Source organism: Notolepis coatsorum, assembly GCF_963971535.1.
Source record: "Notolepis coatsorum genome assembly, chromosome: 7".
Classification (NCBI taxonomy): Eukaryota; Metazoa; Chordata; class Actinopteri; order Aulopiformes; family Paralepididae; genus Notolepis; species Notolepis coatsorum.
Genome location: NC_140171.1, coordinates 143,357,107 through 143,369,521, shown reverse-complemented (window position 1 = coordinate 143,369,521; position 12,415 = coordinate 143,357,107). Strand labels below are relative to the sequence as shown.

Sequence of the window (12,415 nt, the reverse complement as noted above, 5' to 3'; positions counted from 1 at the left end):
GAACGCCCGCGGCGCAGACGACAGACACCTCAGTACTTAGAGGCTTACACTGTCAGTCAACTACCTAGCCTTCGACAAACGGTAAACGTGGTAAAAGTAGAAAGTAAAATTATGTCTGACCTTAACGACCAGGTTTCCCCGACCACAGAGGCCCTAGTAGGTCCTAATGTAACTGACCAAGCCCACGGTGGGGACCAGGAGGGAATTGACATGCCTTTACCCCCCGCCACTACTAAAGAAGTAGTCCCCGACACGCCCCGGGAGGAAGACAACCCTACAGAGAGAGAACTCTGCACGGAAGAAGAAGAGGAGAGCGCCGAGGAACTAGAGCTCCAGGACTCCCCAACGAGTACCCCCAGGAGCGGTTCACGCAGGAGAGGCTCACCTCCACTACCGCCTTCCCCCAGCGAAGCGGAGAGGATACTACAACAGGCGTTCCTCGTCAGCCTGACAGCCTCTACCGAACGCGATCGGCTCCAAGCACAGACGCTTAGCGAGCGCGAACGTCTCCAAGCCCAGGCGACCAGCGAGCGCGAACACCTCCAAGCACAGCAACGGAGCGAAGAACAGCGCACAAGTCTGGAGATGAGACGCTTCCAGATGGAAGAGAATATGGCAAGAGACCGGGCCGACGCCCAGCGCTCCGCTGCCGGTGCCCAAAGAGAAACAGAGCGCGCCGCCGCCGACGCCCAGCGCGCTGCTGCCGGTGCCCAAAGAGACGCAGAGCGCGACAGACTACAAGCGCAACTAATAGAGCAGCTGATCAAAAGGACAACTCCCTCTCCCTCCGCCAGGGGCTCAAGGAACTCGTCGAGACAGCAGTCAAGAGCAGCGTCACCGCAACGAGCAAGAGACCCTGAACTTGACCAACAGACCGAGTCTAGACCCCCCGCAGACCCCCTTCCCATACCGGTCCAAGCGAGACCCAGCTACAAGGAAGGAGCGGCCTGCACTGCGGAGAAGCTAAATAAACGATTACAAGATCTGGAAGATTTGATAGAAGAAGAAGAGGGAGAAGAGGAGAACCAAGCCCGACGACAGCACAGTACTCCACCGGACCAGGAGGTCCCATACAGTCCAGGCTATACCCCCGCGGGCTGCGCTACAGACCCCCGACTCTATTTACGGGTGAGCACGACGCACGACCAGCCCCGAGGAACAGTACCTGGACCAGCGGGCCATGGTACCCTGCCAGTACCAGCCCACAGCGAGGCGCAAGAGGGGACTCGCCCAGGAGGTCTCTCCCCCAACGCTCGCCGATGTATCCGCCATCCACGGCGTCATACAACGCCACGCCGTCATTCCCAGACTTCGCCTATGAGAGTCGAGCACAGTACACGGAGCTCCGGATGTGCTTAGAGACAATGATGGTGGATGTCGCTGATGAACGCCACAAGTATGCAATATTATTGAAGCACCTGAAAGTACCGCGAGCGCACAATATAGCGCTAGCCTATGCTACCTCCTCGACCCCATACACAGCGGCCCTTGCAGCGCTGGATCAAAGATATGGACGTATATGGGATTACGTAATCCAGGAGATAAGGCATATTGACCGCCTACCCCCAGCCACAGACAATCGCTCACTAGACGACCTGTCAATCAAAGTGCAGTCCCTGGTGGGGATGCTGGGAGCTCAACGGGAGAAGGGCAGGCATGAGCTGTACGCCAACTCTAACGTTGAGAGGATTTTGGAGAAGCTGCCACCCGCAAGACAGGAGCGCTTTCGGCGGCAGAGGGACTACCGAGATCCCGACGGCCCCGAGCCATCCCTCCTTGATCTGGCCGACTTCCTGGCGAGAGAGGTCAGCAGCTTACGACTGGACACCTTCGGGCGGAGCACGCCAAGCTCCAGAGAGGGACCCAGGAGAATAAGTGATGGAAGAAGATCGGTGACTGTCATGCACCAATCAGAGTCAGTACCGAGCAGTAAGAGTCACAGCACCCCCTCGAGAAAGGAGAAGTGGAAGATAGCGTGTCCCTACTGTGAGAAAGAACACTGGCTGTCACAATGTGACTCATTCACAAAGATGAATGCAGAAGAAGTGAGCCAATGGATAAAGTCCAACCGGCGCTGTTATCGATGTGCGCGGCCCCACATGGCAGCCGAATGCCGCCTAAAGAAAATGTGCAGCCGGTGCGATGGAGCCCATCTAGATATACTACACGATAGTAACGGAAGACGGCCTATACCTGCACCACGGAGCGGCACCAAGGCAAGTGTCATGTACATTGACCCCGCCAGCAGCAACGGAGCTCAAGTGCTCTTAAAGGTAGTCCGTGTGACATTGAGCTACCAGGATAAAGTCATGGACACTTACGCCGTCCTTGATGACGGGTCAGAGAAGACCCTTCTGCTCGCCTCCGCTGCGACTCAACTGGGACTGCGGGGGAGCAAGAACGAAATGACGATTCGGACAATAAGAAGAGATTTAAAGACGATAAAAGGCGAGAATGTCTCCTTCACTATCGCAGCCAACGGGCAGCCAGAGCGACGGTACGAGATCACAAATGCTTTCACCAGCCAAGAAATAGAACTCTCGCAGTACACCTACCCTGTCACCAAGTTGATGGATAAATATGTGCACCTGCGCCAATTACCTATCCCGCTCATAGACGGCGCTACCCCGACCCTGTTGATAGGCTCCGACCATGCAGAACTCATAGTCCCGATTGACCGGGTCCATACAGGCCCCCGAGGCTGTCCTGCAGCAGTCGAGACCCGCCTAGGATGGACATTGCAAGGCCCCCTCGCTAAATCTCTCAACCGAACAGCAGCCACTAGCTGCTTCCACTCCAGAACGACAGAAGGAGACACCACACTCCTGCAGCCTGTCGAGAAGAAAATAGACTGGCGACGCCGAGCGCTGCTCCGCGCCTCTCTGATCAAAGACGGCTTTGATCTCCGGCAGCAGGCCAGCAGCGACCCCCCAGTATTGTTTGCACTACAGAAACACGTCACAGAGGACCCAGCAGCAGATGAAGAGGTCCAACACAGTGTGAAGAACAGTTTCTACGTAGACAACTGTCTACAAAGCGTCTCGACTCAAGAAGAAGCCGAGGCTCTCCTAATCAAGTTACGCGCCTCCCTAATCAAAGGAGGCTTTGATCTCAGGCAGTGGGCCAGCAGTGACCCGCACGTATTGCGCAGCCTCTCCTCCGCAGACAAGGCTGCCAGCAGCGAGACCTGGATGGCGACAATCCCAGGAGAAGCCCAAGAAATGACACTAGGATTAGTCTGGCGCTTCAAAACAGACTCGCTCCACTATAGACACAAACCCTTGGCTCCAGAGCAAGGAAGGTCGGCGGCGATACCGACCACCAGACGGAGTGTGTACAGAACACTCGCCAGACAATATGACCCGCTGGGATGTATTCTACCCTACACCACCAGGGCAAAGATGATTGTACGAGCACTATGGGACAAGGACCAGGGCTGGGACGACCCAATACCCGCACACCTTGCCTCAACATGGAGAGAGTGGGAGACGGAACTCCGCTCACTCCCAGGTGTCAATATACGCCGCAGCTACTTCCCATCCACAGTGAGGCCAGAGACATGCGAGATTGAGCTACACGTCTTCAGCGATGCCTCCGAAGTAGCCTACGGATCGGTTGCTTATTTGCGTGCCCAAGAGATGGGAGGAGAGATACACACTGCTTTCATACTGGCCCGCTCAAGGATAGCCCCACGTAAGCAACAATCTATCCCACGTCTAGAGCTCTGCGCAGCCCTCGCAGGAGCGCATCTAGCCACGTTAATCCAACGTGAACTCACCATTCCGGTGCATAGAACAATCTTGTGGTCAGATTCCACGACAGTACTCACATGGATTAAGTCTGATTCATGCAGATACAAAGTCTTCGTGGGAGTCAGAGTCACCGAGATTCAAGAATTAACGGAAGAAGCAAGCTGGAGGTATGTGGATACCAAACACAACCCAGCTGACGTCATCACCCGGGGAATGTCCCTGGATGACCTAACCCGTCGCAACATCTACAGTGACGGACCAGCATTCCTCCAGCTCCCGGAAGGAGATTGGCCTACGCCCACCCCGAGGGAAGCAAGTAGCGAGGAGGCTGAGAACAAGAAGCCTATGTTCTGTGGACTGAGCACTGTCGCCTCCACAGACCCGAACATAGATGACTGCATTACCCTAGAGAGTGCGCAACAAAGAACATTCCTGCGGCACCACCCAGAGATTCAGTCCACCACTGACATGTCAGCAGCTGACTACGAAGAAGCAGAACTTCTTCTACTACAACGAGCCCAGAGAGACTCGTTCCCCGATGAGCTAGACTGTCTACAGGGAGGAAACCCCGTCCCATCAGACAGCAGACTGATTCACCTGGCACCAGAGAGTGACGCACATAATCTCATCAGAGTGGGTGGTCGCCTGCGGAGAGCCCCCGATCTACCAGATGACATTAAGCACCCGATCGTCTTGAACAGCCGACACAAGGTCACAGAGCTGATCATAAAGAAATACGACGAGGATGTGCACCACGCAGGAGCAGAGAGAGTCTTCGCGGAGATCAGACGTCGTTATTGGATATTACAAGGGAGAGAAGAAGTACGGCGCTTCCAGCGAACCTGTCTAGACTGCCGTAAGTGGCGCGCGCAGCCCAGCATACCACGGATGGCTGACCTACCCCCCTGTCGCCTCCGAATCGGCGACAAGCCATTCCACTCCACAGGCATGGACTGTTTTGGCCCGTTGTATATAAAGAGAGGAAGAGGCACCGAGAAGCGGTGGGGTATTGTATTCAAATGCATGACCACCAGAGCGATGCATATCGAGCTCCTTCCGACCATGAGCACAGACTCATTCCTTATGGCCTTCCGGAGATTCATATCACGGAAAGGACAACCGTCTACATTGTTGTCTGATCACGGGACCAACTTCAAAGGCGGAGAAAGAGAGCTGAGAGAGAGCTTCCAAGCTATGGGCCCAGAAATTAAGACCCACCTCGCTCCAGCCCAGATTGACTTCCAGTTTAATCCCCCGAACGCACCCCACTTCGGTGGAACCTGGGAACGAGATGTACGTTCTATAAAGACAGCCCTGTATGCCGTACTCGGAGCCCAGACTGTGGCAGAGGAAGTCCTAATGACAGTCCTCACGGAGATCGAGGGAGTATTGAACTCAAAGCCCCTCGGTTACGTCTCCAGTGATGTAGCAGATGTCGACCCAGTCACCCCCAACACACTCCTAATGGGGCGGCTGGACCCCGCGCTACCCCAGACAATGTACAGGCCCGAAGAAGCGAACGGCCGAAGACTGTGGAGGTACAGCCAAGTACTAGCTGACAAGTTTTGGAGCAGCTTCCTACTTCACTACCTACCGTCTCTACAGACCCGCTAGAAGTGGGTAAAAGAGAGAGACAACTTGACAGAAGGAACAGTCGTCATGATAGTTGACCAGTCACTCCCCAGAGCTATGTGGCCGGCTGGCCGCGTAAGCAAAGTGATCACCGGTGCCGATGGCAAGGTCCGAGCAGCTGAAGTACTCGTCCAAGGGCGCACCTACACACGGCCCGTGGCGAGGCTCATAGAACTGCCCCGACTCCCAGATACTATCGATGATGACCATGACCCTATGACTTTGTGAGTTGACTGACCTTACAGCGGACCTTGAGTGGAAGACAGTGCGGTTAATCTGTCTCTGCTTAGCTAATTAGGTGGGACTAATTAGGGGGCGGCTGTTGTGAAGGATCAGATTAAACCGAATATGTATATTTATTTATATATATATATTTAATTGTATTTGTATATCTTTCACAAAGATAGGTAATAAAAAAAAAAAAAAAAAAATTGTTGTTGTTGTTTACATTGGTTTTCGATTAGTCGACTAATCGAAAAAATAATCGGCAGATTAGTCGACTACCAAATTAGTCATTAGTTGCAGCCCTATAGATAATAGATATGTGCGAACTGGAAAAAGTTATTTAGGAGGCTTCGCGCAGTGGGCGTGCCAGCCCCTACCGCACGCATGTAAACATGGGTCTAGTACAGGCCTGTACGCTGCGACGAGATCGTCGCAAATTGCCCCCTAATTTGGCCGGTGCGAATGAAAAATTATATCTACTCGCAAGCTTGCGAATAGTGATTTCACCCCTTCATTCACTAACATTAGCCTACAACCAGGGCTGTACAGGCGACATAATGTTGCGGTTGTAATTTCATTAGACAGACCAGCGCGGACATTTAATAACATGCAATTTAATTGACACGAGCAATGGGCTAACGTTAGCTGGTGGTCCCGAGTGAAGCAGGGACGGTGGAAAAGTGAGGAAAGGGGGTGGGTTATATTGACAAGTGACAACGCTTGACAACATAAGTTTAAACATAACTTCATATTTATTAGCTATTCGTTTCTGTATATCATCCACTTTCCATCTCCGTGTTAGACTCTTCCTGTTTACATTCGAGTGTGACGTCATCACCTACGGCAGCTTAGACGATCAAAACGCGAACCTAGAACAAAACCCGGGGGGGGGGCTGGCTCTCTTGTGCGTTCTCGCCCCCTCGCTCTCTCTCGCTCTCTCTCTACATTCAATGATTTAAAGTAGCCAAACGTTACAGACAGTATAAATACTAACTGGATAGTTGATGATAAACATTTAATTTCATTATCTGAAATATTCTAAAATCATTAAGTCTGCTATAAGCCATTATCCCTTTGTGTGTAATTATTATTTTCTCACAGTAGTATATATATATATATATATGTGTGTGTGTGTGTTTGGCTAAAGTGGATAGAAAACACAGTACTGTGCAAAAAAAGGGCACCCAAGAGTTTTTATATAAATAGTCTTAGATGTAAATAATTTTTTTTATTAGTGTGTCAGTAGACTACTCTTAGTACATTTTCATTAAATTATTTTTTAAAGCATCTTCATGGTTTAATAATGCAAACATATGTTGCAGGGACTTATTATAATCATCATATTGGCGTGACTGTATGCATCAAAGGGTTAAATCAAGCATTTTAAGTGCTTTAGGAAATGTCAAAATATTGCGATATATATTGTGTATCGTGATATGGCCAAAAAATATCGCAATATCATTTAGAGGCCATATCGCCCAGCCCTACTATAATGGTAAAATAGTTATTTAAAAATGTGCCCCTAAAAAATATTCTTTGCCCCTAAATTTCTCATTTAGGGGCAAGTGTGCCCCTAGTGAAAAAGCTTAGCGTACAGCCCTGGTCTAGTAGTCTAGTGGGACGGGACACAGGAGCTGTCGGGAGGACGGCGGCGTCTCCCTGAGCTAACGTTAGCTTAGCTACCGTTACAAAATGACCCAGTCAACTATTCACTTTTAGTTTAATACATGATGGGGCATTGTCTAACCGAACGGTATCTAGTCGGCCAGCTACCGATAGCTCCTGACATCAACAAACGCTCCACAAAGTCTAGTACTAGAGACGTGTATGCTACCTGTTAGCTCACGTTAACGCAAGTTAGTTCACCGTTCAAAACGAAATGTCCCATTGAACTAAATAATTCACTGAGGCGTTGTATTAACGTTATATATGCAGTAGCTACAGATAGCTCCTGATATCAATGTCTTATAACACTGATTCGATGCGTATTCGAGCTGAGGGCTTGCTAACGTTATACCAATACAATAGGGTCCAGGTGCAGCGCCGGAGAATCCTGGCCGTAGCTCTGCTCGAGGCTACTCGAGTATAGGTCCAGGTGCAGCTCCGGAGAATCCTGGCCGTAGCTGGAGGCTACTAGAGTACACACAGACAGTGGAGCTTGTTGCGTGGTGGCGATGTCTCGCAGATAATACAAGTACAAGTCTAATTATATAATATATATATTTTATATATAAAAAAATATATATATAAAATTTTTAAAAAAAATTATCAAAAACGATGATACCGTGATATATACCGTTACGTCTATGCTTCAAATTATACCGTGATATAAATTTTAGACCATACCGTCCACCCCTAGTGTTTCACGTGACTTTTCTGGTACCACTTCTACCAAATAGGGTCACTTGGAACCGAGTAGGAGTAGGGTATATCTGCAGAGCCGCAAGCCCAACATCTGGGCGCTACTTTATTATTATTATAAAAAAACAGCTGTGATGCGGTATTCAGCCTAACTCTGCGGTGGGCGTGATGCAACAGCGATACCGCGGTAATGCGGTTATCGCGGCAGCTCTAGGGTAGAGTACCGTTTACCTCCACCATCTGTTCTCTCCCCTCAAGGTAGGATTGCATCCAGCTCACTGATTGACAAGCTAAAGTTTAGCTTGTCAATCAGAATGGAGTGATTGACAGTGTCGAAGGCCTTTTGTAGGTCCAGCATGAGTGCATGACCATGCCGCAGTATTTGCCCGCGTCCACCTCTTGTTTGATGTGGTTGTTCAAATAGAGAAGGCATGCGTCAGTGGAGTGGGATGTTCTGAAGCCAGATTGGAATTCGTAGATTAGACCCGCTAGGTACTTTTCGAACTGTTTGTAGACTATTTTTTCCATGACTTTCGAGATGGAGGTAAGAATAAAAACAGGGACGTGTCCCTGTTTTATGGAGAGGTTTATTATGCGTGTGATGACTGGGGTGATGGCGGCTGCCGAGTCTGAGGAATTTGGAGGGGATGTTGTCATGGCCAGTGGCCTTGTTAGGTTGGAGGGCGCTCAGTTTTTTTAGTACCTCATCTGTTACCATTTCCAGTTTGAAGTCGTCTTTGTGGACCCCTAGGTTTTTGTAGTACCCCATAATGCCCTGAGTGGGAGGGTAGTTTATTAACCAGTGTTGTGGCTATGTTTGTAAAGAATATGTTTAGGTATTTTGGCCACATCCAGTTTGTCTGTGATGAGTGTTTTCTGTCTTTATGTTTGTTTGTAAATTTGGTTTAGTTTTTTGCTGCAGCCTAGTTGGTTGTTGAGTAATTTCCAAAGTTTGTGTGTCCCGTGTACCCCCCCCCCCCCCGGTTTTTACTTCATTTCTTAGTCCGTTTCTTTGTATTTTTTGTTCAACCATGTGGCAAGCTTTGTCTGACTTTTATGAACTTCAGAGCATTTTTTGTTTCTGGTTTTCATAGCGGTCAGTATTTCAGTGTGCATCCATGGCTCAGCACGATTTTTAACCCTGGTGGTTGATTCCAAGCCATGTTTCTTCAACCTGTGTACCACTTAGCCCCTTTCGTGACTGCGATGTGGAAGCCAGGGGCTTTTGAATACGCAGTCACTTATAGCTCCCTAGTAGCCAGGTTAATTTGGACCACCAAGCACTGCTTAAAAGCTCGGGGTGGGTCCGAAATATATCAGATATAAATTTCAAAAGGTACCCAGCGTTCAATTAGGGTTTCACACACACACACACACGGCGGGGTTTGAAAGCTCGGCGTTGCTAATAAAAACATTTTAAATCATTTTTATAAACTGGTCAACACTGCATTATTTCCGGCGTTGGGTACATGATGCGCATGCGCTGTGATCACAGCGCAGGCGCACCAGGCAGCCAAATACGGAAATAATAGCCGTTTTGAGCAGTGTTGAGTTGACCAGTTTATAAAAATGATTTAAGGGGAGACACTGCAGGTGAATAGGGTAAACAAATTAACTAATAGATATCACAATGAAACTTCCCCAGTTGATTACTTATATTAAGACAAGACTTTTTTGTATTACAAGTTTTCTGAAATTGTATGTTTAAATATGCAAATGAGGCATGGTCTACTTAAATATGCACTAATTTGCATATAATTCCAGGACAGAAATCTGAACATTGGATAAAGCCATTTTCAAAATTATAGTTTCATTGTTGACATATTAGAGCCAAAGGTTATTACAGAGGGGATTTTGGATATCTCTTTTTATCACTCCATAAATCAGAAAATACTCCATTCAGTCCATTTTTAATGGTAAAATTCCATATATCGCCATGTTTTTAGGAATAAAATTTGATATAAATCAGGGTATGAATGCGATATCAACAAACCCTTCTGTAAATACCTTCAGAACATAGATATGAATAGAACTGGACGTTTTGGTGTATGTGAGTGCTACTGAAGTGGAGATTTCTGGCTCAGAGTATGAGGAAAAACTCTTAAAACTCATTTTTGGGAAAACGCCTTCAAAGTTCTGTATTGTAAAATGCCATACTTTTTTTTTTAAACAGATATTCACAAACACAATACCTAATCAAACCATTAGTAATAGACAACCTAAACACATGCCTGATAACTGAATAATAATAATAATAATAATGATGTTATTGAACTGAACAGAACTACACACAGGCTACAAACAGTGTAGTACAGTGTAGTACCCCCTAATAGGAATTTTTTTTTGAATAGATATCACTATGAAACTTTCCCAATTTGTTATGTACATATAAACTAAGAAAAAATATATTGCATGTTTTCTGAAATTTATGTTTATATATGCAAATGAGGCACTTCCCCATTAAATATGTGCACATTTATGTATGCAATAAGGCAAAATGATGTAAAATAAACAACTAAATGTGTGTTATTGACGTTTTATTGTCACTAGTTTCATAGAAGACATGTTTAGGAAGCAAAATATAACAAAATCTCAAAATCAACAAAAAAAGTATATTTGACTATTCACCTGCAGTGTCTCGCCTTAAAATGTGTATTAGCAACGCCGAGCTTTCAAACCCTGCCGCGTGTGTATGTGAAACCCTAATTGAACGCTGGGTAGTGGGTACCTTTGAAATTTATATCTGATATATTTCGGACCCACCGAGCTTCTAAGCAGTGCTTGGTGGTCCAAATTAACCTGGCTACTAGGGAGCTATAAGTGACTGCGTATTCAAAAGCCCCTGGCTTCCACATCGCAGTCACGAAAGGGGCTATGTACCACTGAGCTCAGTATAATATGCATGTAATCAATAGTTTGTTAATAAACTCTGCGTTACTTGAAGTTTTCACATTAACAAATGTATTTTTTACAAGACAAGTAAATTATTCTCCCCTATTTTGCAAAGAAAACAAACTACTCGGCACGAACTGGTCACGTGATGCCTGTATGCTCGCTCGCTAGCTAACATCGACAGGCTAACTGTTATGCTATCCAACCAGGCAACTCGCTTTTACATTGAAATGAGCAAGTCATTGGCATTTTCACAAACACTGTAACATGTACAAAGCAATAACAATAGCAACCAAAGGAAAACCCAATTGACCACATTCTTACCTGCATAGAAGTGAAGAATCAATCAAACACAGGACGCGCTGCTGGCTGCTCTCGTCCACGTCTGTGTAATGAAGCTTCTTCTTCTTCTATGGGGTTAATGGCGGGTCGCAACCACAGAAATGCGCATACCGCCACCTACTGTACAACCCGGCAACTGGAGCGGATAAGGCAGGGACCCAGCAGAGAAAAGAAAACAATAATAAAAAAAAAAAAAAACAGAACAAACCAAACAAAACACCCAACCCTAACATCACCAGCCTATACAAAATAAAAATAAAACCTAAACACAAACAAAAGAAAAAGAAAAAAAATTATAATGATATAATGGACACTCTACGACATGTTCTACCTTTTATTGACTAACAGCGCACTCACAATAACCAGGCCAGGACGCTTCATTACTTCAGGCAACCAACTTGCGCCTAGCCACGCCCCCGCGGCGACGCGGCAGCAACAGAGCAGAGCGGCAGAGCAGAGCCCTGCCGCGGAGCTCTGCCGCGGCATTATGCAGCCGTAATCCCCCTGTTTTAACATTGACGGTTAGCTCAACTCGTTCGCCGCCTTGCTGTGGAGCCTGTGGTGCGTTGGTGACAAGTTCGAATCACTTCTATTTCCTTTTTTTTTTTACGTTATAAACGTGCATTCTTTCGCCGGTTAAGTTTAGGCATTCTTTCGGAGTTGGTTAAAGGGGAACTATTTTACTATTCCTAGCACTATTTGGGCAACTTTAAACAATTCCTGTCAGTCTATTGAAGACATCTGTACGTTTAAAAAAAAAAATGCATTGGTTTATATTTCTAATCAAGTACTCAAACCCATCATTTTTCAGCCACAAGAAATCAGGCTGTTATGGCCTGGCTCCGCCCATAAGCACTTTGAGTGACAGTCAGTCGAGAGAGAGAGAGAGAGAGAGAGGGGGTGTAGACAGACAGACAGACAGACACCCTATGTCTATACGTTGTGTTAGTTTGCTGCTGCTATGAGAGAGAGAGAGAGAGAGAGAGAGAGAGAGAGAGAGAGAGAGAGAGAGAGAGAGAGAGAGAGAGAGAGACAGACAGCCTATGTCTATACGTTGTGTTAGTTTGCTGCTGCTATGAGAGAGAGAGAGAGAGAGAGAGAGAGAGAGAGAGAGAGAGAGAGAGAGAGAGAGAGAGAGAGAGAGAAAAAAAAGTGTAAACACTCTGCGTGTCCTCCCGGGAGAGGGAGCCGGGAGGACACGCAGAGTGTTT

At 47.3% G+C, this 12,415-nt stretch overlaps 1 protein-coding gene across 1 annotated transcript in view; it reads right to left on the bottom strand.

The window, feature by feature from the left end:
• Window positions 1–11,237, bottom strand: part of LOC311232309 (uncharacterized protein) — a 62,189-nt gene extending 50,952 nt beyond the window's left edge. Inside the window, exon 1 of the mRNA XM_084319065.1 lies at window positions 11,187–11,237. The gene's annotated coding sequence lies outside the window, so the exon portion shown is untranslated. The remainder of the gene's footprint in view (window positions 1–11,186) is intronic.
• Window positions 11,238–12,415: the final 1,178 nt, after the last annotated feature.